Genomic DNA, 20818 nt, shown 5'->3' on the forward strand with positions numbered 1-20818 from the left:
TCCTTGGAGATGCTTCTCTGAACACAGGAGCCAAAGCAGGACTCTGGTTAGTCTCATTACTCTGCTCTGCTTCCCACACAGCACTGCCCTTGGTCCTGGAAGCAAAACCCTCCCTTATTTACATTATCATCTGTCATTGGACTCATTCCACATTGCCTCAGGCAGGACCAGGTCCTCAATGTTGCCAATGTACTTGGCACTTAGGAGGCTTCAGTGAGTATTTTTGGATGAATGAACAAGTGGACCAGAGCCTTCACTCAACTTCTGGCTACTTCAGAAAGAACAGCCGGTGGCAGCTTCTAAGAATCATGTGCCTGTTTCAAGCCACATCCCACATCTGCCTGCTGACTAGTGGGAGATGAAAAAAATGATTTCCACCCTTTAACAAAACATTAAAGAGTTCAAAGTGGCCCAAGTGTGGTTCAAGGCAAATCTCTCAGCTCACAGAGCTGGAGCCTAGTTTCAGTTCAGTTCAGTCACTCAGTCGTGTCCGACTCTTTGAGACCCCGTGAATCGCAGCACGCCAGGCCTCCCTGTCCATCACCAACTCCCAGAGTTTACCCAAACTCATGTCCGTTGAGTCGGTGATGTCATCCAGCCATCTCATCCTCTGTCATCCCCTTCTCCTCCTGCCCTCAATCTTTCCCAGCATCAGGGTCTTTTCCAATGAGTCAACTCTTCACGTGAGGTGGCCAAAGTACTGGAGTTTCAGCTTCAACATCAGTCCTTCCAATGAACACCCAGGACTGATCTCCTTTAGGATGGACTGGCTGGATCTCCTTGCAGTCCAAGGGACTCTCAAGAGTCTTCTCCAACACCACAGCTCAAAAACATTAATTCTTCAGCACTCAGCTTTCTTACTGGATGTGAAAGCAGGGGTTGTGAGGTGGTTGGGGGGGGTGCATCTCGGAATGTTAGGAGGTTTTAGATATGCGGATGTGTCCAGGAGCACTTTTGACAAGTTTTAACTGCAGTATTTATACAGAGAGTGGCATCAGCTTGTGTTGAATTCTTTTTACTTATTTATTTGGCTGTGCCAGGTACGCGGGATATTTAATTGCAGCATGTGGGATCTAGTTCCCTGACCAGGGATCAAACCCAGATCTCCTGCATTGGGAGTGCAGGGCCTTAGCCACTGGACCACTAGGGAAGTCCATGAGCTCTTCAGAAATGATGGCAATTCTTTCAACCTGCTCTGGGTTGTGGGCAAAGCCCATATCTGGGGTTCAGGTTCACTCAGATATTAGCCAGTCTGATTTCAGAAGAAATGAGGTTTCAAATCCAGACTGTCTCAAGCTGACCTAGAAAGCAAACTCTAGTCCAAATATAAGGTACTCCTGAGAAACCTGTATGCAGGGCATGAAGCAACAGTTACAATCAGACATGGAAAAATGGACTGGTTCCAAATTGGGAAAGGAGTACATCAAGGCTGTATATTGTCACCCTGCTTATTTAACTTATATGCAGAGTGTTAGGTGCTATACATATTAAAATAACATTTCTACAAGTTAAAGCATGCAGAAATGCCCAGCATTTCACATGAGTACATCATGCGAAATGCTGGGTTGGATCACTCACAAGCTAGAATCAAGACTGCTGAGAGAAATGTCAATAACCTCAGATATGCAGATGATACCGCCCTAAAGCAGAAGTCAAAGAGGAACTAAAGAGCCTTTTGATGAAGATGAAAGAGAGAGTGGAAAAAGCTGGCTTAAAACTCAACATGCAAAAAACTAAGATCATGGCATCCAGTCCCATCACTTCACAGCAAATAGATGGGGAAAAAATGGAAACAGTGACAGACTTTAGTTTCTTGGGCTCCAGAATCACTGTGGAAGGTGACTGCAGCCATGAAATTAGAAAATGCTTGCTCCTTGGAAGAAAAGCGATGACGAACCTAGACAGCATATCAAAAAGCAGAGACATCACCTTTCTGACAAAGGTCCGTATTGTCAAAGCTGTGGTTTTTCCAGTAGTCATGTATGGATGTGAGAGTTGGACTATAAAGAAGGCTGAGCACTTTAGAATTGATGCTTTTGAACTATGGTACTGGAGAAGACTCTTGAGAGTACCCCTTGGAGAGCAAGGAGATCAAACCAGTCAATCCTAAAGGAAATCAACCCTGAATATTCATTGGAAGGACTGATGCTGAAGGTGAAGCTCCAACACTTTAGCCACCTGATGCTGGGAAAGATCAAGGGCAGGAGAAAAAGGGGTGAAAGAGGATGAAATGGTTGAATGGCATCACCGATTCAATGGACATGAGTTTGAGCAAACTCCAGAAGACAGTGAAGGACAGGGAAGCCTGGTGTGCTGCAGTCCATGGGGCCAGGAGTTGGACACGACTGAGAGACTAAACAACCGCTACTGGGCTACCGTAAATGACTGACTTAAAGCCTTGAAGTAAGATGCGCTGACATTTCTAGATTAGTCACTAGCATGATAAATATGACCATCACCTCCCAGATCTATAAAGCCAGGCAGCTTGCAAGGTGCGTATGTTAGCGTATGAAACTTTTTCTGGCAGCCCCCCATGATAAGAGCTGACCTGAATTAAAAGGTGCCCAAGTAGGCGGCAGAACCCCTCACCATCTCAAAAGACTCCCCACACTGGGGAGACAGACAGTGGCAAAGTGGGTCAGGTACGTAAAAGCCACTGTTACGAGCTGAGCTGTCCTTCACGTAAGACGTGGAGAAAGGAACTTCGCTGGCGGTCCAGTGGTTAAGACTTTGTGCTTCCAATGTAGAGGGCATGGGTTCAATCTCTGGCTGGGGATCTAAGAAGCCACATGGCCAAAACATTTTAAAAACTTTTCTAAACTTTTAAAAAAAAGACACAAAGAGAGAAGTCCCAGTGATACCAATGCAAGTTTGCAAGAGCAAAAGTGGAGATGGCCACAGAGAACTAGAAATGCCATCTGCCTAATGTCTGCCTGACTGCCCCAAGGGGGCTTACAGCTGAGGATTGCAGACACCCCCATCACTGCTGGAAGAGACCGCAGTTATGCTCAAAGTTCACTGCAACTCTTTCAAAACGCTGAGCTACTTTGCTATGCAAGTGATAGCATTCTTTGTTACGAGGCCTATGAGAGCGCTGGTGACGAATTCGTCACTGCCAGGCCCCCAGATGCAATATTCCTCTTCCAGGGCCTGAGCCACGAGGCTCAAGTGTGAAAAGGGATGAGCTGGAGAGGTCTGAGAACATCTTGAAAATGTGATGTTTGGGTTCTGTCTGAGACGATAACTGCTGCATACTCAAGGATGAATTTTTGTCAGTGTCGCCTTCTTCAGTAAATGAAGGACTGTGTTGTCTGTGAAATATCAAAAGCAGCAACTCCTCAAGGTAGAAAATATACACAAACAGATGTACAGGGTAAAATACCAAATCTGACCCTCTGTAGAAACTACCAAAGGGCTCAATTCATTTCACTACAAACTCTTTGCTAATAACTCATCAGCTGCTTCAGGCTCAGCAGAGACTCAATAAACACATTCCAAAAAAATAACATTCCCAAAGGAAAACAAAACAAAACAAAACAAACAAACAAACAAAAAATAACATTCCCAAAGATTCATGGACATGGATGGTGAACACAATGCTACTTATACCGGAAGTGCATTGGAGAGGAAAAGCACTGAATTTTCAGCAATAAGAACATGGATAAGCAATTATAATACAACTGTCTAAAATCTCGCTCTGGTCCAGGTTAGGACAGTGGTAAGGTGGCATCAGGGCTCCCTCCAACAACCTAGCCTGGGTCAGGAAGTAGCTGTTACTCCCACGCCAGGTAGATGGAGAACAGGAGTTAAAGTGAGTCCCCTACCTACGAACCTTCAAGTCTCGAACTTTCAAAGATGCGAACATGTGTCACTGGATTGTTTTTTCAAGACAGTAGATAGAACTGAATCTAGCAAGGAACCAGAAGCTGTGCCGTCAATGTCAGGCCTGAGTGAAGCTGCAGCTTGCTCTCCATCGCCTACTGCTGACCGTCCTTCAGCTTTACCATCCTCCACCTCATCTCCCTCCTCCAGGCAGTAACTGTTTTTGCCTGTTCACTTAATGCCCGTCCCTGTATGCCAGCTATTGTACTGTACTACTGTGATTTCCAAGGTACTATACTGTAACATTAAAAATGTTTTCTTTGTTTTTTGTGTTTTTTAATGTATTATTTGTATGAAAAGTATTATAAATCTATTATGAGTGCGTGCTCAGCCCTGTCTGACTCTTTGCGACTCCATGTACTGTAGACAGCCAGACCCCTCTATCCATGGAATTTTCCAGGCAAGAATACTGGAATGGGTTGTCATTTCCTACTGCAGGGGATCTTCCCAAACCTATTACAGAACAGTACTATATAGCCAATTGTGTTAGTTGGATACCTAGGCTAAGTTCATTGAACTTAAGAACAAATTGGACTTAGGAATACACTCTTGGAACGCCTACATATGTAGGGGACTTACTCGTTCATATGTAGGGGACTTACTGTACTAAACATCAGGGTCAAAGGATTTTACAGCCTGTCAAGCAGCCCAATGGAGCCATGCCTTAAGGGGATGCCAGCAGGAGGCCTCTGATCTGGCCACTCCTCCACGCCTGCCTTCCCCCAGGAGACAAAGAGTGAACTAGGACACAAAGTGAAACTGAGACCAAGGAGAGTCTGCCAGGATAACGTGAGAAGTGATCTAACCTAGGAAGAAACACTGATAATTAACGAATGAGCTGCAGTGGGAGAAACGACTTCTCCCACTGCAGGCATCCAAGTCCAACCTGCAGAGCCATCTGACAGGCACAAAGAGAGAGGACTTCAGCCAGCAAGACACCAATAACCTTCAAAGTGCTTTCCAACTCTAAATTCTGGGTTTTAAAGTGACATGAGGTTACCTGCCTGGGGAGAAAAGTGGTCCTCGATATCGGAACATAAAGATGAAAGAGACAGGAGTTAAACTGCCTCACCTGAAGGTCTCAGAGGAGCTTTTGCACCCTGTCATCTCCTAGAAAGGTCACAGGTGAGGGGAAAGTAGGGAGAAGTTACAGCTGTTCTCACAGGTGAGGACAGGAGAGCCAGCGGACACAGCCTCGCTAAAGCTGCAGGGACCAATTAGTACGCCAGAAACACAGGCTGATATGACCCACACCCAGAAAGACCAGCTGTGATCTCAGCTTTGACAGTCTTGTTCAAGCCTGAGACCACGAGGTGAATCTGTAAGAAGGAAGAAAATGGGATACAGGCTCAACTGAGTTTCATCTCTGAAATGAAATTTGGCATCTTTCTTCTCCATCCAGGCCATGAGTGTCATTGGTAGTAAGTTTATACACATAAGCTTTACTTAGCACAATGCCTGACACATTATAGACCCCCAATAAGTATTTCTGAATGAATGAGTTATTGAAAGTCCTCCCTCTACAACCTCAGTGATCAGTCTATAATCAGATTTGTGCTAATTACACTATTCTCTGTAACACGTAAATTGCTTTTGTTATGGTACGAACGATGTTAACAGCTATGAAGTATTTCTGGCGTTGTAAGGGAAGGCTTTCTCAAACAAAACAGAGCTTCTCCACATAGATCACAAAATAGGCAAGTCATTTATATTATTAGGAAATAAATACATTATAAAAAGAATGTGGTACTTTTGAGGTTTTATTTCACAATGGATATAGAAATAAAATAAATAACCAATCAAAAAAAAGAAAGGAAGAAAGAAAGTGGGATATGGAAGCCAACAAGTGTCTGTATGAAGGGAAAAAAACTTACATCCTACCAGCCACAAAATCCTGCACAGAACAGAAGATGCTGGAAAACCAAACTGCAAAGAAAGGCAGGCGGTGAGGTCCCAGTGTGCAGATCATCCCCTGACAAATTTAATCAGTGTCTGAGGTGGACCCAGGCACTGGGACTGTTGAAACCCCCAGGTGACTGCAAGGTGCGAGCACAGGTGAGAAGCGTGGGTCCAGACCCACCGCCAACAAAACAACCCTGGTCGAGTCACTGAACACGAGAAAGATCCATCTGTTGGGTCTCCTCCAGCAGTACAGTTCCATCATTCCAAGAAACTTTTAAAGCTCACAGTTTTTCTGCTCATTTAGTTTACTGACTGACACTCATTGTACTTACAGGGATCAAATCACCATTAGTTCCCCAGGGTGACCTGTTACTGAAAAAAATTATATCTTTTTTTGACCTTTAATACTGCTGGCTGCAAACCCTCCCTATTTCTGTTCCCCAGTCAAATGCTTTCCCCCTGGGCTGAGAGGAAATGAAAAGGCCATTGGGGAGAGATTTCCATTATGTGTACTTATTGCATTTTTTTTTTCTTTTCTTTTTAGCTGCAGGCAAAAAGTCCTTAAGTATTTTGAAATATCTGGCTGTCAAACCATCCAATGCTGGAACTGCTGATAACACTAAGCTGCCTTCTTTAAAAAAAAAAAACAAAAAACTGAACAAGTGATAAGAAACTTTGATGCACAACTACTGTATACTGTATATATTTAAGTATACATAAATACTTTATACTGGGGAATAAGTCATTAGAAAATAAGAGTAACCTTTAGAGTTATACAGGCAAATGCCATTAAAAATGATTCAATTGCTTGTTCAAATGTGTACAATTTTATAATAGCCTCTAGGGATGTCTAGCAAATGGAAAGTAAACCGTGTTCCCGTGGGAAGCAAAGGTTTTTTTTTTTTTCATTGTTTTTGTTCATTTTGGAGGTACCTGATCATATCCACAGTTCAGAAGTAAAAAAATAATATAAACAGTTGTTTGAAATGTTTTTCTATTTTCTACCATGGAAAAAAGGGTAAGGGCTAGGGCAGTAACTCATGTGCTGTTGAGTCTTCAAAGGTCAAGTAAAACGTGAGTTTGAAAGAACTTGCGTGTATTTCCTTATTTTATATTTTGTAACTTAGAATTAATCTTTAACTCTCTCCCCTCCAAAAATTCTGGGGTAACCTTGGATTTATACCCTGGGATACAGCTATCAATGGGTATAATGAAATTAACAATCACAGAACATTTTGTTTTCTGTAATTTTAAAAATACTTCCTCCTGTATTAGCATATGTATTAGATTGTCTCACTCTTGCTTTGAAGCTCTTTCTTAACCAAGATGCACAAAATCTTTAAGTCGGAAAGGACTTCAAATGTTACTTAACTGAAAATGCAGTATGTCATACAAAAATCCTTTGATGGGAACTTCCCTGGTAGTGCAGTGTTTAAAAGCCCACTTGCCAATGCAGGAGACACAGGTTCCTAGTCCAAGAAGACCCCACATCACTTCGGAGTAACTAAACTGGTGCACCACAACTGCAGAGCCCAAGCTCTAGAAACCAGGAGACCCAACTACTGAAACCTGCACAACATCCTAGAGTCCGTGTTGTGCAACAAGAAAAGTCACCACAAGAGAAACCTGAGCACTGCCATGAGGAGTGGCACCCCACCCCTGCCACCACTTACCACATCCAGAGAAAGCCCACAGGCAACAACAAAGACCCAGCACAACCAAAAGTAAGCTAATTAATTAAATCCTTATGATTGTCATGTCTCCCCTACTGGAATAGTCCTCAAAGGTATGAATGGGTTCATTCACTCATTCATTCAACAAACACCTATTACATGCCTGCAATATGTCCACTCGTCTGTCTTGCTAGCGCTAATGAAACCAGAGTGAGAAATTCAGGACCATCTGGGAGATAGCAGTCTAATAAGGAAGACTGGCAATGAAGCAAATCTATGTTCAGGGCACAAGAGGCTATCAGACCTGAATTGAGTTGATATATGTTATTCAGAGCAGACTCAGGGACCAGACAGGATGTATCAGTTAGAAGGATCATTACAAGCCAAAACTCAGAAATATACAATAGTAGAGTCTTCAGCGTGAGGAGTTCGGCAGTAGGGATGCCGTGCCCATCCTGAGCTAGCCTCTAAGAGGCAGCTTCTATTTCCTCCCTTTGGGATACTGGAGTAACTACATGGAGAAGCTCCATGAAGAGGTCACGTGGAGTGAAAGGTCCCAAAACTAGAAGAGATCCGGTCTCTCCAGCTCACTAGCTGCCACCTGACCACAACCACAAGTCGAGAACTACCAGCAGGAGAACTGCTCAGCAGAGCTCAAACTGTAAGCCATGAACCGATCAAACGGTGGCTGCTTTTATGCCACATAGATTAGATGTGGTTTGCTATATAGCAATAGATATCTATACAGCAATAGATAACGGAAATGCCTAGAACACTTCACACAATTAGTAAGGCTAGACTATATGGTATCAACTTCCCTGGTGGCTCAAATGGGAAAGCGTCTACCTGCAGTGCAGGAGACCCGGGTTCAACCCCTGGGTCGGGAAGATCCCCTGGAGGAGGAAGTGGCAACGCACTCCAGTATTCTTGCCTGGAAAATCCCCGTGGACAGAGAAGCCTGGTCAGGCTACAGTCCATGGGGTCAAGGTATCCTGAAAGAAGGAAAGGATGAGGCCAGAGATGGACAAGTCCAGATCCAGCAGGACAGAGAACATCAGCTAGTGGACTAAAGACACAGTGGTTTCTCTTCCACCTGTCACTCGTAGCTATGGGCCTAATCTTCCTCTACTCTTAATCCTCCTTTAATTCCCTTTCCCAGATCACAGTCTTGTCATGTCAAAGGGGCTTACACAACTCAGTGAAGCTATGAGCCATGCCTTGAAGGGCCACCCAAGACAGACGGGTCACAGCAAAGAGTTCTAACAAAACATGGTCCACTGGAGGAAGACATGGCAAGTCACTCCAGTATTCCTGCCACAAGAACTCCATGAACAGCATAAAAAGGCAAAAAGATATGACAACAGAAGAAGAGCAGGTTAGAAGGTGTCCAGTATGGTACTGGGGAAGAGCAGAGGGCAATTACTAATAGCTCCAGAAAAAAATGAAGTGGTTTGGACAAAGCAGAAATGATGCTCAGCTGTGGATGTGGTGAAAGTAAGTCTGATAAAGGCTGATGCTGAAGCTCTAATAACTTTGGCCACCTGATGCAAAGAGCCACACATTGGTAAAGACCTTGATGCTGCCAAAGACTGAAGGCAAAAGGAGAAAGGGACGGCAGAGGATAAGATGGTTAGATAACAGCACAGACTCAGTGGACATGGATTTGAGAAAACTCCGGGAGACAATGAAGGACAGAGGTGCCTGGTGTGCTGCATTCCCCGGGGTCACAAAAAGTCAGACACGACTTAGTGACTGAACAACAACAACTCTCTTAATTAGCGTACTAATGTACTAGTCCAGCTTTAAACTCCAATTTCATATCTGATACACTTTCTACCCCCTCAGGAGGCTAGATTGTGGACTTAAAGTCTTAGAGTGGGGATGGGGGCTCGCTTACACCCCTCCCCCTGACTCTCTGAGCATCCTGGTCCTTCACACAGGCCCTATCATTTAACTGGAGACCACTGTCATCCATTCTTGGTTAGCCACATGGCTGACTGAAGGTTAAAGTCATCCACATGCTACCTCTGCAGTGGGGCACCTGGGTGGGGTCCCCAGCAATGACATATATCCCTGATGGGGAAGTGAAGGCTTCTGTTCCGTCTCTTCCATGCTCCATCCTCCCAGGCATTTCACCCACAGCTGCTTACTGCTGGAGTCCCCTCCCTCCAAGAGACAGGCAGCCTCTTGGGTGGGGTCCTGGCAAAAGGTCTCAAGTCTACTGACCTTCCACGGAAAATTCACACATCATCGGCTACACTAACGGTGCATGGGGGCTGCTCCCTCCTGCCCTCTCTCCCTGCCACATCTTTCTAATTCTTTTTCCTGCTCAAATTGGACCAGGGCAAAAGTAGATGTCCACTCTCCTCTTCTACTGGCACTCCTCTCCCCTCCTTCAGCATCGACAGAGAGGAAGAACCCATGGAGGAGAGGGAAGTCTGAGCACAAACACCGCCCTCCCCAGCCAACAACAGCCACATCCAAAACACACAGCCTGGTCCTCTCCCTGTATAAGTGGAGTTGGGCACAGGGGATGCAATTGTAGCAAGGCCATTTCTGTTGCTTCTTTAGTGACACCTGGTAGCTTGCATGTGGGCAAGTGGTGTTCTGGCCCCAGTGTTTACTGACTTTGTTTAAAGTATGGACTCTGTCAGCAATTTCAGGGCAATAGGAAAAGTTACACTCAACTTTTAACTTTTAAACAAACTTAAGGATTTGGGTAGTAGAGACACACTCTGTGGGATTTTTAAGTAGAGATGTAACTGGAACAGACATGCATTATAGGTAGTCACTTAACATTAACGTGAAGGGTTGGAGGCTGGGAGACAGTCAGAAATGCCCTTTAGTTGTACACACAGAGATGGCAAGAGCCTGGACCAACGCAGCAAGAAATGGGACAATGCAGTGACATGAAAATGTCATGTACTGCATATATGTCATCGTGTGTATATGTTCCCTCACAACCCTGCAAACGTTACAGACATTATTTAACCTAAGTTCTCCACCAATTAGATGTATGAATTGTAGGAGGATGAATCAAGGTTGATGCCTAGTTTCTGACCTGGTTGACCAGATAGCAGCTGCAGGGGACATTCACCCAGTGAGGGTACAAGGTGGGAGTTACAGGAAGGAAGAGCTGTTTCAGAGAAAAAGACAAAGGAAGTCCATTCCATGGTTGAAGTACCCCAATCAACAGAAAGGCCTTCTTGATTGAACTTAAATCTTTCTTCCTGCAACTGAGCACAGGATTTCTGTCTCAGTTAAAATGAATTCAGTTGCAAACTGAAGAAAGCCAGCCAACACTGGCTGAAACAGATGTGGCCAATTTTTCTCAGGGAGGAAGAAGATTGGAGATTCACGGTCTCAGGCTGGTATGACTGTTCACAGGTATCAGCCAAGACCCAGACTGCTTCTACCTTCCTGGTCTACATCCTCCTCAGTGAGCCTTCATCCTCATGGTTGCAAGAAGGTTACTGCAGTGCATCCAAATCTCAGCAGGGCAGAGGTGGGAGGCCAAAGGATATGGCAGTTTCTCTAAGAAAGGCTTCTCCTTTTTATTCAGTAAGGGACTCCTTTCCCAGCCATTTTCATGAAAATTTATTTCATTACCCAAAACAATGGCAGCCACTTTAGGCTACAAATGATGCTTAGCAATTGCATTGCTTGCCAGTAATGGAAAAAAGACAGGTCAGTCACAAAGGATGACCTTCAGTTTTCTGAAACTTATTCTAACCACCTCTTCCCTGATACTCTCTTCCTCTGACCTAACTTCTGCATGATGCAGGGAAGGGCTTACTATCCGGTCCCTGCCCCCACTCCTTTCTGGCACAACCCATGTTGTCAGAATTTCAGAGTCTTTCTTTAAAGAAGCTTCGGCTTTGGAGCTGCATTCAGATGAAGCCTAGCACTGAAGAAATATAATGACCTTATCAACTATCATGATTGTGGCTCAGGTTGTTTGCACTTTTTTCCTTTTTGATGCTGCACCTTTCTAATACTGTTCCTGACTCTCTGATTTGATTCTGATCCAGGTCCTCTTCTTCCTGTCATTCGGTAAATATCCTTGCTCCAAAAGGAGTTATCTTTAGTTGCTGATTTTCTCTCTTTTCCTAGCCTGTGAAACTTCATGGATTCCTTATCACCTGGATTTGTGCAGGTGTCACCTGGCTCCTAAATCTCACTCCTGTGGAGACAGATGCCATCAGCCAAGGGCAGCAAAGGGCATCAACATCCTCCACAAGGATGGCTATGCCAACAGAGCCATGATGGATGGTCCACCAAGATTCCACTCCTTTGGAATGCAATTGAAGGACATCTGTGTCTCTCCAATCTATCACTTTAAGGTGACTGAACAGCTCCACAACAATTACTTTTGTGTTGACATTAAGTTCACTCTCAGAAGGTAATTTTATTTATTTTATCAAAAGTACTAAGCCTCAGTGAAATCCCAATAATCAGTTCACAGACTCATTTATTCTACTTCTCACTTAGTTTCAAACTTGAAATCATTCTTAACTCATCTTTCCCCATCAAATCTAATATACTGTCCAAGGATTATTGATGCTTCCATCTCACCATTTCTTGTATTTTTCTTTCCTTGGCAATTTTATCACCACTGGCTCGGTTCAGCCCATTACTGTTTCACACCTGGATGGTACGTTAGATTTTAGGCTTCTTGCCCAGACACTAATGCTTCTTAATTTGAACTGATCCTCTGCAATCCATCCACAATGTGAATCCTTAGGCTTTTCCTCCATTTTGTTTCACTATTCAAGAATTCTAACAGCTATCCATCATCACGGGCTAAAGGGCAAAGCCCTTCACTTGTCATTCAGTTACCCAGTCATGTCCAACTCTTTGAGACTCCATGGACTGCAGGACAACAGGCCTCCTTGTCCCTCACCGTATCCCAGAGTTTACCCAAGTTCATGTTCATTGCATCGGTGGTACCATCCAGCCATCTCATCCTCTGATGCCCTCTTCTCCTTCAGCCCTCAATCTCTCCCAGCATCAGGAACTTTTCCAATCAGCTGGCTCTTTGCATCAGATGACCAAAATACCGCAGCTTCAGCTTCAGGATCAGTCTTTCCAAAGAGTATTCAAGGTTGACTTCTTTATGACTGACTAGTTTGATCTCCTTGCTGTCCAAGGAGCTCTCAGGAGTCTTCTCTAGCATCACAGTTCAAAAGCATCAATTCTTTGGCACTCTGCCTTCTTCACAGTCCAGCTCTCACAACCATACATGACCACTGGGAAGACCACAGCCTTGACTATACAGACCTTTGTCAGCAGAGTGATGTCTCTGCTTTTTAAAACACTGTCTATCTTTGTCATACCTTTCCTGCCAAGAAGCAATTGTCTTCTGATCTTATGGCTGCAGTCACCAACCGCAGTGATTTTAGAGCCCAAGAAGAGGAAACATGTCACTGCTTCCACCTTTGCCCTTCTATTTGTCATGAAGTAATGGGGCCAGATGCCATGATCTTAGTTTTCTTAATATTCAGTTTTAAGCTGGCTTTTTCACCCTTCTTCTTCACCCTCATCAAGAGGTTCTTTACCTCCTCTTTGCTTTCTGCCATTAGAGTGGTATCATCCACATATCTGAGGTTGTTGATGTTTCTCCCTCCTATCTTGATTCCAGCTTGTAACTCATCCAGCCTGGCATTTCTCAGGATGTGCTCAGAGTACAGGTTAAATAAACAGGGTGACAACAGACAGCCCTGTTGCACTCCTTTCTCAATCCTGAACCAATCAGTTGGTTCTAACTGTTTCTTCTTGACCCACATACAGGTTTTTCAGGAGACTGGTAAGATGGTCTGGTATTTCCATCTCTTTAAGAGCTTTCCACAATTTGTTATGATCCACAGAGTCAAAGGCTTTAGCATAGTCAATGAAACAGAGGTAGATGTTTTTCTGGAATTCCCTTGCTCTCTCTATAATCCAGAAAATTTTTGCAATTTGATCTCTGGTTCCTCTGGCTTTTGTAAACCCAGCTTGGATATCTGGAAGCTCTTGGTTCATGTAATGCTGAAGCCTAGCATGCAAGATTTTCAGCATGACCTTACTAGCATGGGAGATGAGTGAAACTGTCCAATGGGTAGCACATTCTTTAGTACTGCCCTTCTTGGGAACTGGGATGAGGATTGACCTTTCCCCACCCTGTGACCACTGATGGGTCTTCAAGATTTGCTGACATATTGAGTGCAACACTTTGATAGCATCATCTTCTAGGAAGGTTTGAATAGCTCTACCGGAATTCCATTGCATCCACTAGCTTTATTGACAGCAATGCTTCCTAAAGTCCACTTGATTTCACACTCCAGAACATCTGTTTCTGGGTGACTGACCACACCATTGTGGCTATCTGCTGCATTAAAATCTTTTTTGAACAGTCCCCCCTCCACTTGGGAGGACCACTGCTTTGGTTAATACAAAGTCAATATTTTCCAATATTATTGGAAGTCATCCAAAAGCGGCCCCCTTTGGTGAAACTAAGCATTAAAACCCCCAATTCCAAAGACTAGTGGAAAGCCTGTTTCCATGGGGTCCATGTGAAAGGGATAAGAGAGAAGTACCAGAGGCTGAAGATTAAAAAGAGCTGAAAAGGCATCATCCTCAAAGTGAAGAGGCATTTTCTGAGGTGTCAAAGCTAAAGGCTCTGGGTGCTGCAGCAATGTGTGGCATGTGGCAGACACTGGGCCAGGTGTGGAAACGGGGCAAGGCCAAGGGAGAAAACCCAGGAAGAAGTCTGTGTGCAGGAGGCAGGCAGTTTACCCCTGAGGCTGCGGTGGGGAAGAGAGATACTTTACTGTGAAAAGCCACACCACTTAGCCCTATTAGGTAGGAGGGAGAAATGAAATCAAAATGAATTTAAACACAAATCCCAGGATCATGAGGAATTCCCAGCTGTCCTGGCTCCCACTGCTCCTTCACTCGCAGCTCCCCACAACTGTTACAGGAGAAAGTCACCACTTCCATGACAAGTAACCAGGAAAAAAAAAAAAAAGGAACAGGCATAGTAAAAGCAAGTTGCAGATAAAGGATAGTTACCAGAAAGAGTTTCCACTGGAGTAGATGGAAAATGTGACTATTTCCCATGCATTTACAAGAAAATGAAGTAAGAACGTCTCTGAAGAAATTATATCTTTGAGATCAGGAAAGAAGCAGAAGAAAAAAATAACTATGACAGAAATACATGCAAAATGGTAAGAAACACAAGGAAGAACTATGGATAAAAGCACAAGTAATAGAGGTTAGAAATGAAAAATCAAGCAAAGTGGCAAAAAAAAAAAAAATACGGGAAGAGTTTAATGTGATCAGCAAGAAAATGACAAATGTGAAAGACGGGCAAAGGACAGCCAGCATACATCCAACTGCAATCCCTGAGGATGAGCACTGGGATAAGGGGCAGAGTGAACACTTAAAGATACATTTTATATATAAGAAGACTTGAATCTACATGCTGAAAGGTCACAGTATGTCCCCTGAAAAATTGACACAGAAGAGTCAACTATAAGACACAGGAGTAAAATTACTGTATTTCAAAGACAGAGAAAGAGAAAAGAAACTCTTTGGACAGTCAGGCAAAAGATATTCAGTCACTTACAACAGAGAACCAGAACTCAGGCTAAACTCAGATCTCTCCACAGAACGTTCAGGGCTAGGACCCAGGGGGACTGCAACTACACGATCCTCAAGCCAAGAAAGGAATACCCAGCCTCACTGAGGTTGTGTCCTCATCGTTCCTTCCTGAAGAAAACACCAGAGGACAAATTGCAAGCAATACAAGATGGAACAGCTGGCACAAGGACTGTCAGTGAACCTCAGATTTATTTAACGACAGGAGTATGACACTAAAACAAATGTAGGGAATTTAAAAAATGGAAAAGAGGTCCTTCCCTAGTGGTCCAGTGGTTAACTCCATGCTTCTAATGCAGAGGGTTCAGGTTCAATCCTTGGTCAGGGAACTAAGATCCCACATGCTGCACAGTGCAGCCAAAAATAAAAATAATTCACCTTTTTAAAAAGAAAAGAAAAAATAAATAAATAAATGGAAGTGAACACCAAGGTCACAACCCCTGACAATGTCACAATGTGACACTCCACACGAAAAATCCCTAATGGGTCTAACATTTAAAAGCAACATAAATAAATAAATTACAAGGAGAAAGCAGAGATGCCTGCTTTTTAAAACACTGAGTGAAGGAAGCCTTTCTAATGAATACACATAACCCAGAAGCCAAGAAACAAAAAAAAAGGACTGGTAGATTTGACTATGTAAATAAGTTTTCATGGCCAACACACCAAAACATAGTCAAAAACAAATGATCAACTCAGAAAATTCAATATAATTTTTATCACAAATTAATACTGTTTTGGTTTGGGTAATCTTTTTCAGGGTAGGAAGAGTGGGAAAGCCCACAAATTGATGACTTAAGCATTAACCATTTGTTTGCTTCTTTTCCTTGAGTTGGCAGTTCAGGCTGGGCTCAGCTGAGCCGTCCTTTTGCTGATCTCTTCTGAGTTCACTTATACACAGTCATAGTCAGCTGCTGGGGAGACTGGCGGGATGGCTCAAGGTGATCTCACCTAAGGGCCTCGTAATTGGCAGTACCTTGTAATTTCTCATCCTTGAGAAGCTAACTCAACTTCTTTACCTGGCCCTCTCAAAGCACGAATGGATGACAGAGAAGTTCTCTTGAAGCCTTGCGCAAAAAGTCACACAGTATCACCCTTCCACAATCTACTGGTCTGAGCAAGTCATAAAACTAGCCCCAATTCAAGGCACGGGGAAACAAGACTTCACCTCCTGATGGGAAAAGCTGCATGGAATTTGGAAGCTTTTTAAATACCATAACACATCTGATATATACTTATAATAATGCCTATAAATCAAATTTTTAAAAGGCAATTGACTGAAAGGGCAATGAATATAAAGAAAGAACTCCCAGAAAAGGAAATTCAAATAGCTCATAAATATATAAAGATACTTAAACTCACTCATCAAAGGAGGAAAGAACATTAAATTCCACCAAAGTTTCTGTATTTCCATCAGACTGTCAAAGATCAGTTAGATATCACCACTTTGATAATGGTAGGAGAGGAAGGCACACTCATTCATTTCCGGTTGGAGTGCCAATTGATATAACCTTTACTTAGAAAAATTTGCTGATATCTATCAACACCACCAATGGATACTGTTTGACCAGCAATTTAACTTCTAGCAATACATCTTACAGATATACTCATAAACATGGGAACAGAGGGTGTACTGTCTATTCTTTGCAGACTTGTTTGTGTTAAGATTGGAAATGGTCCAACTGTTCTTCAGTAAGGGCTGGTTAAACAGATTGTGGTTCCATTATACAGTGGAATATGATATAGCTGTGAAAATGAATGAGGAGATTAATTATGTATGGATGCAAGTACCGCTATTTGTGTGTGTGTGTGTGATATAAACATAATCCATCTCTCTGGTAGGATAAATAAAAACCAGGTAACATTAATAATATATATTTTCTTGTTCCTTTAAAATTTTGAGCTATGTGAAGTACAAACTACTATACATAAGACATAAAAAACAAGGCCCTTCAGTATAGTATAGGGAAATAAATTCAATATTTTGTAATAAACCATAGTTGAAAAGAATACAAAAAATATACATATGTGTATGTGTTGCTTCACTCTACACAAGAAACTGACACAATTTTGTGAATCAACTATACTTCAATAAAAATCAATATAAATTTAAACAAAAAAATTTTTGAGCTATATGAATGTTTTATCTATTCAATAAATAGTGTTTCAAGGGCTCACTCTGAAGTGTAAAGCCTTCTCCACCCTAGTTACAGATTCTCTGCCTAGAATTACTTTTCTCCACCCTGCTTCACACTACACTGGCTTTCAGAGTACATGGCTTTCAGCTCTAATCACTGCCCTCTTAACTTACCTAGAATCTGGCTTCCAAGCTTTTATCTTTCTCTAACATGAGACTGATACCCAGGTGGCACAGTAGTAAAGGACCCACCTGCCAATACTGGAGCAGCTGGAGACATGGATCCCATCCCTGGGTCAGGAAGATCTCCTGGAGGAGGAAACAGCAACCCACTCCAGCATTCCATGAGCAGAGGAGCCTGGCGGGCTACCATCAACAGGGTCGCAAAGAGTCGAACGTGACTGAGTGACTCAGCAGGGACACACGCAACCTGAGGTTTCCTCTGCATTGTCTGCCCGAATGGACCCAGTCTTCCAGATTCATCTCAATGATCCCTGAAGCTTTGTCTGACTACCTCAGCCTCAGAGCTCCCAGCTTCACGAACTCCTGAAGTTCCACTGTCTGTTCTGTTTCACCCTTAGCACTTACAATCATTTTTTCATTCTCTCCTTATTGTTCGTCATTTAGATATCTTTGTTCCCCAACCACATTGTATCTATGTAATAGAGACAGTGAAGCCAGGTGACCTGCTCCAGGTCAGACCCTGAATGAGCACAGCCAGAATCAGAACTGAGGTCTCCTGACATGCAGTCCAGGGTTTTTCATGATTCTCACAAAAAAGTCTCATGATTTCATTTGCTTCATCCCCTCAAGAGTCTCGCGGTGTGTAATCGCAGAGCCGTATGATGTGGAGAAGATTGAAGCAAGGCCAGCTTGTCTGGTGTGATGGAGCTGCCCCTCGTGATTACCGACCTTCTTGGAAATGATGACCCTAACAAGTCCTGTTTTCCTAAACTTTGAAAGTTCACTGTTTCCATGAAACAGGGGATCCCAATCATTTGCAATGGAGAGTTTTCCTAAAGAAGCAGCCCCCCCACAGTCCCTGCTGCAGCAGGAAATACCATAACCTCATGCTTAAGCTAATGGATGCCTTGACCTTTAGCACTGTATTTTTTTAAAGCCCTGATCTACCATAGCTAGATATGCCTGACCTAAGAGACGTTGCATCATATATTGCTAAAGACAAGGATGTACATTGTACATGGAAAGCATTTCTCTGAGAAATCTGCCCCCACTCCCCCTTCCCCCTCCCACCTCAAATTTCCCAGGGAGAAATGTGTCTATTAGAAATATTTCCTAAAGGAAAACCCTCCAACACTGTTGGTGGGAATGAAAACTGGTACATGCACTATGGAAAACAGTCTGGAGATTCCTCAAAACACTAAACACAGAGCTACCATATGAGCCAACAATTCCACTCTTAGGCATATATCCAGAAGAAACTATAATTCAAAAAGATACACGCACCCCTATGTTCATAGCACCATTATTCACAATAGCCAAAACATGGAAACAACCTAGATGTTAGACAGATGAAAGAATAAAGAAGATACACATATACAATGGAATACTACTCAGACATAAGAAAGAATAAAATAATTCCATTTGCAGCGACACAGATGTAACTAGAGATTATCGTTACTTCACTTATCAAGTTACTTCACTTATCAAGTGAAGTAAGTCAGAAAGAGAACGGCAAATATGATATCACTTATATATGGAATCTAAAATATGACACAAATGAACTTATTTATGAAACAGAAACAGACTCACAGATACAGAGAAGAGACGTGTAGTTGCCAAGGGGGAAGAGAGGTGGGGGAGGGATGGATTGGGATTTGGGGGTTAGCAAATAGAAACTACTATGTAGAGAATGGATAAACAACCAGGTCCTACTGTATAGTACAGGAAACTATATTCAATATCCTGTGATAAACCATAATGGAAAAGAATATGAAAAAGGATCTATATATACACACATACATGTGTGTGTGTGTGTGTGTGCATAACTAAATCACTTCTTGTATAGCAGAAATTATTAGTAACACAATATGATAAATCAACTATATTTCAATAAAATAAGAAACATCTCTTATTCCTTCATTTGGGGTTACTATCATTAGAGCTTATTATTTTAACAGTTAGGTTTGTTCACAGCATCCTTAAAATCGGACACTATTCTAGATACTGAAGATACTGCAGGGAACAAATCAGCTTCCATTGAGGGATGGCAGACACAGATAAACAAATAAAAATACATAACATCAAGGGCAACTTCAAGGGCAAAGTTCAATGAGGAAACAGTAATGCAAGGCAAAGGGATACAGCATGATAGAGGATGCTCTTAAGATTTTTTCCCCCCTAGAAAAACCTGTTTTCTGTGCAGTTTTTAGCTTGAGGTATCAGTCAACATAAGAAGGGAGGGAGGGAAAGAGACATTTTTTGACTGATGTGCGTTTTCTAGTTTATTTTTTTATTTTCCTCAGTTGAACGTTCCCTCTGAGAACTGATCAATACGATGGAAATAGATGGCTGGCTTTTGTGTCCAAAAATGCTGACGCTCACAGGCTTTCATACCTTACACATAGAGGTCTCTGAGAAAACCAACCTGGGAGTAACAGACTATTTCCAACCAGGTCTGACTACAGGCTACCTTTGCTTGTGAAGAACATCCTTGGTGTCTGCATCTCTGCTGAGACTGCTGAGTGCCCTTCGGGTCTTACAGCACCCCCATCCTTTCCGATATTTGGCTCGGGGATGCCCCATCAAGAGCAGCAGCTTGGGTTCCCTGATGTTAGATATTCTTAGTTCTCATCTAGTTTAGCCTGAAAATCAGATTATGAGAAAACAAGCCAGCCATCAGCAAGTCTACAGAACAGAGTGGGGTGAAGGGAAGAACTTCTGGATGAGAGTCACTTTAATGCTGATGGAAAGGGCCCTGAAATGGGGATTGAGGGGTCTAGAGCTGGCTCCACCATCAGCTGGTTGTCCTCAGGCCAGTTCAGCCAGCTTCTCCCATCACAGAAAACATCTAAATCAGGGCTGTATGTGTATTCAAGCAGGCAAGCCTATTAATGAAGTGACTTAACTAACTTGCCTCCTCTTCCTTGCCTCACCTATAATCATTTGTCATAAGGTCTTTCTTTACATTTTAATTACTGTGCTGCTCATTTCAGTCCTTGACTTCCCAGGACACTGATCTCAATTGCAAACCACAGAGATTAACATGAAAACCCAACAAACAGAACCGAAGATGGCACCGGAGGAAGAACAAATTTAGATAATGACAAACCAAGATTTCTCTTCCCTTGACTCCCAGCCCTGAGAATAAGCCATCTTGCTCCTTGTTCACACCTGTCTGCAAGTGGAAGACCTTTTCTGATTCCCTTCTCATATAGGTTATTACAGAATACTGAGGATACAAAATTAATACACAGAAATCTGTTGCATTTCTACACATTAACAACAAAAATCAGAAAGAGAAATTAAGGAAACAATCCCCACTTACCACCAAAACAAAAAGAATAAATAACTTGAATAAACCTACCTAGGGAGGTAAAAGACCTGTACTCTGAAAACCCTAAGA

General features: G+C 42.9%; 1 protein-coding gene and 1 pseudogene across 1 annotated transcript in view; one reads left to right on the forward strand and one right to left on the reverse strand.

Annotated features, from left to right (window-relative positions):
• Positions 1-20818, reverse strand: part of SLC35F3 (solute carrier family 35 member F3) — a 430537-nt gene that overhangs the window by 370972 nt on the left and 38747 nt on the right. The gene's annotated exons all lie outside the window — the stretch shown is intronic.
• Positions 2440-20818, forward strand: part of LOC136159010 (craniofacial development protein 2-like) — a 37703-nt pseudogene continuing 19324 nt past the window's right edge.

The sequence above is a fragment of the Muntiacus reevesi genome, chromosome 2 (genome assembly GCF_963930625.1).
Source record: "Muntiacus reevesi chromosome 2, mMunRee1.1, whole genome shotgun sequence".
Classification (NCBI taxonomy): domain Eukaryota; kingdom Metazoa; phylum Chordata; class Mammalia; order Artiodactyla; family Cervidae; genus Muntiacus; species Muntiacus reevesi.